Source organism: Pygoscelis adeliae, unplaced genomic scaffold (genome assembly GCF_000699105.1).
Source record: "Pygoscelis adeliae isolate BGI_AS28 unplaced genomic scaffold, ASM69910v1 Scaffold122, whole genome shotgun sequence".
NCBI lineage: Eukaryota > Metazoa > Chordata > Aves > Sphenisciformes > Spheniscidae > Pygoscelis > Pygoscelis adeliae.
The window spans coordinates 484,850-489,333 of NW_008824358.1; positions in this window are offsets into that span (position 1 = coordinate 484,850).

Below are 4,484 nucleotides of genomic sequence, written 5' to 3' on the forward strand. Positions count from 1 at the left end.
AAAGTCTGCAGGTTTAATCTTAGTCTGCCACAAAACAGGAAGAGGTTTAACATCCATCAGGCAATTTTTACAGACTCTCATGCCCAAATGTTTGCTCGGAAAAAGGGTTTGCTTGGAAAAAGGGTTTGCTCTTACTCTGCTTGCCGACATTTGCATTCTCTACACCAATAACTGAAAGCTGAAGCCCCACCACAAAACACCTTGAAATTTATGACTACTGTCATCAACAGGAACTGCAAAATTAAAACTCAAGACCCGCCCCGCCCATCAGTTTTGCCATCCACAAGCCCAGCTCTACCTAAATCATGCAAAAGCCATAAAAAGGAGCCGTATGCACCAACACATAAATCCCAGCTGTGCTGTCTCCCCAGCTTAATACCAAGTGATAAAGATGCCCCAGAGTTTATACTGCCCGCCCCCCCCCCCCCCCCCCCCCCCCCCTTGCCGATCATATACATAAATAAAACCACAATGATCTCAGATGAGTCCCTTAACCAGCAAAAGCAAAGCGCTAGGAGCCCCAGCTAGTCTAGCCGGAATGATTCAGAGTGATTTTTGATTGAAGCTGACTATTAGTGGATACAATTAAGATGCCGTTTCAGTTTAAAGATGCATTGGCTGTGCAGCGACAAATTGCTTATTGCTGCCACGCTGAGGCAGGTAATCAGGGAATGAAGTTGTAATTGTGGCACCTCTTGTTTTGCTTCTGCTGGAGCGCAGAACACGAGATTCAATTTAACAAACAATTTGCCACACGGCTCATCCCTGCTGGGTGGGAAAGCAAAGCTTGCTGGCAAGGCTCCCTTTGAGTTTTGCTCCTTTTTAAACCTCTTGTAAGCAAAACTGGCACTTGCTTTAACCTTTGCACCAAAGCAGAAAGGAAGAGGAGAAACCCAGGAGCATCGCTGATGGTGTTGTGAGAGCGTACCGCAGGCTTCATCCAGAGATGATAAAAACCAACCCCACACACAGTGGGCCGAGTCATCGCTCCTTGGACGCCTTTTGGGTCTTCGCGAGCTTCTCTGGAGAAACCAGAGGGCAGCCGGGCCAGCACATTGGAGCAGCAAACGCCGATGTGGGCAAGCGGGAAGAGATTTATATATGCTGAGTGGCTCTCCCTCTGCAGGAGATTCAAGCTAGAGACCCTGGGTGATCTTTAAGCCAAACAGCCTTTCCCCCCCCCGAGGGAGAGAAGGATGAACTGAAGAAGCAGCTACGTATAGATTTCGCAGCTCCTCAGCAGCCTGCCTCTGTCCTGCTGCAAGGGAAGGAGTGCAGAGACACGAGGCAGGTCTTGACATGTTGTTTTACCTGCATTAAGGAACAAGTGTGAGCTCCTTTGCTATGGTCTGGTTATTACAGTGGCTTTGCTTCCTTGGGTGTGTTTCTGAAGCAAGCATTCTGCAAGGGAAGTAATCTTGTTATGGTGAATCAAGAGAAATGGAGTAATTTTAATGAGCATTTTACTTTCAACAGTTCCACATCTGTTCGGTGCTAAATTAGAAGCCACAAAACCCCCTATATTTCAATTTTATATCAGCAAGACTAAGTCCTGGGAAGCGATAAATGCACATACACACCCTGCATCCTGCTGCTGTTGATGCTTCCCGGGTCTTCTCTTGCTTTTCTCCAGTTAGCTGTTTCAAGGCCTAAGGGGCTGGCATTTAAAGGACTCCAAAAAGATGTTAGCGCCAGAAATTTCCTGGACCGGACTTGATGAGTAGAGCTTTCTTGGCTCTGTTTACCTCCGTTTGGGATCTGTCCTTGCACACAACCACTGCCTCCGAGTTTCTAGTCCAGACTCAGCTCCTCCAAGGTCAATTCCATGGACATGTTACAGCCAGCCCTTACACATCCTTCCTGCTTCACTGCCCTTAGTGATTCATAATCAAGAAAGTCACTTGAACTTACTTAAAACCCCAAGTCTCAGGGATTTTATTCTGTTTCTTTAAGGCTAAACATGTGCTTACAAGTTTTGGGATCTCAGAACCAACCTGGACCAGTTGCTCTTGTTACTTCTTCAGGATGTAGACGTTGGCATCGCCTTTTTGGTCAAAAAGAGGACAAAGAAAATTGTCCTCTACTTGCTAGTCTGACTTAGCTCAGGTAATGAGGACATCAGCTGTCACAGAGGTCCCTCTTTTTATCAGTTTGTCTTTGTAAGTGGTTCAGCTTCTCCTTATGGCAAACATACAGGAATCAGGGAACATCAAAGAACACAGGGGAATGTTTAGTCGTTGGTAACTAGAAAGGCTCCAACAGAAACCTTGAAGAAAAAAAAAAAAAAAGAGAGCATCTTCTGTCTTTTTCTGAAGTACCGCTGGTCATGGTCTTCAGAGAAGACATTTTCTTGCCTACAAGCACGATACGGGACTCAACATCAGTTGGATCCTGCTCTTCACTCCTCATCAGCCTTGGAAAAGCCTCCGAGGCAGCCAGCAGCAAAAGTTGATAGGACTTCAGGCAGGTGCAACTCAAAGGGGAGAAAAGCTCGTCTAATTAGATTAAAGTTTAGTGTTTTGGATGGAGGCAAGCTGTCAATGCCAAGAGCTGTGTGCTCTGGCAAAGCAGGAAGCAGAGAAGCACAACTTCATACTTTGTACGTCAGCAGCGCTGGATACTTGAGGGAGGATGAGGGTGTTTTTCTTTAAAGGGAATGATCTGCACATTAGTCCCACCAGCCAGCCTGGCCTTATTACAGAGCTTTCCCTTGCTCAAATACCTTGCAGGAGACTAAGCACTGGCCAAGATGTGATATCCATTACAGGGCTATCATTCTAAGGCAAGGTGATGCCTTTTTATCAACCCTTATTAAATAACCACCGTTGCACCACGAAGTTTAGTTTGTTGCTCTGTTTTCACAGATCTGAGGCAGATGCCTTCCACTGGAGTGGCACAACGCACTACAGAAAAACAAGACTAAACTTACTCTTAAGTAGCTCTCTCACCTCTCCCAGCTGGATAATAATGCATCTTATTCTTTCGGACAAAGAAATTATTCACAGGTTTCCCTTTAAAGATGTACACAATGAACAGCAAAGCAGTGTTTGGACCTGGCCCAGTGCATATATTGAATGTAAAGCTTTTGGGCTGGTCAAATGAGAGTTTCAGGTGTGCTGCTTTTGTGTGAAGGCTGCACCTTGAGGTAACTCCACAGCTCAAGCCCTGAGCACAAGGAATACTGCAGGAGGAGCTGCTGGAGCTATTTAGCAGCTGGGCAAGGAAAGCAAAGGTAGGTACTTGGTTTGTAATCCCTGCCTGCCCTCTGACAGCAGGACCTGCTCCCTGGCCAAAGCTGGGGAGCTGTGAGTTTAGGTCACTGGGGACAAAGGGGACAGATGCAGCAATTCATAATGTCTCCTTCAGGCTGCCCCAAGCATCTAATACAGGTGCAGATTACAAGAATAAGAGGTATATGTGTCCCAAAAGGTACCTATCTTTAGCTGACTTGGGACATGAGAGATAGACGCTGCAAATATCTTTTCCTTCTGACACAAGCGGGTCATGTTAACTGCTCCGCTGTACAGCTGGGCAGGGAAATCAGGCAGAGAAAGGTCAAATGTCTCACCTTGCAAATGCTTGCATGAATGCTTAATATCTCTCCTGTGAGCCTTCTCATCAGCTTCAATACAAATGTAGATATTTTATAAAGAAGAGGAGAGATCTCTAACCCACTGTTTGTCTCTGAGGGGATCTGGGGGGACAGAGATCCCAGTCCTCCACCTGAGCCAACCCCCCAGTTTGCACCAGCCTCCTGCAGCGTAACTCCAGCGCCAAGCCTGACACGAACATCACCACCACAATGTTTTTAGTTTTACAAGGCCCTCTCAGAGCTGAGTCCCTCTGGTTTTAATGCACAGGAGGTTACACTCGCGTTTCCTGGCAAACCGCTCCAGTTAATCGCAGGTCCCAGACGCAGCAGTTAGTGCTCTCCAATCCAATAAACCATCAGCTCTACGATCACAAAGGGAAAGATGCTAAAAAAAACCCCAAACAATGAAAAACACCAAAAAACTTACCCTCTTTGAGCTTCCTCCCTGCAACATGGGTGGGTCTCCAGGCTCTGCAGAGATGTCACATTCTTCCCACCCAGGGAAAAGCCTGCAGACACCCCAGCCCACCACCTGAGGCCACTTGAGTCTCCTAACAAGGCAGATTGGGCAGCCCTGAGTCCATCCCCAGCTCCACCTCCCCCCAGCCTTGACCAGCTGCTGGGTGATTTGGGAGCCCCTCCTCATCCGTCAGTGAGTGCAGCCTTGAAAGGTAACACCCCAAATCAGCCATTGTTTCTGAAAACAGTAGGTGACCTCTCTAAGGATGCATCCACCTGCGCTGCCCCTTCAAGACACGGGGGATCACGGGGGGACCCCCAGGGCTGAGCCTCCAAAAGGCTGTTGAGAATCCCTAAAACTGAAATTTGTGCCCTGGTTGGAGCTGAGGAAAAGCACTTCCTAAGTCAAACTGCTCAAGTTCCTCGTGTCGTG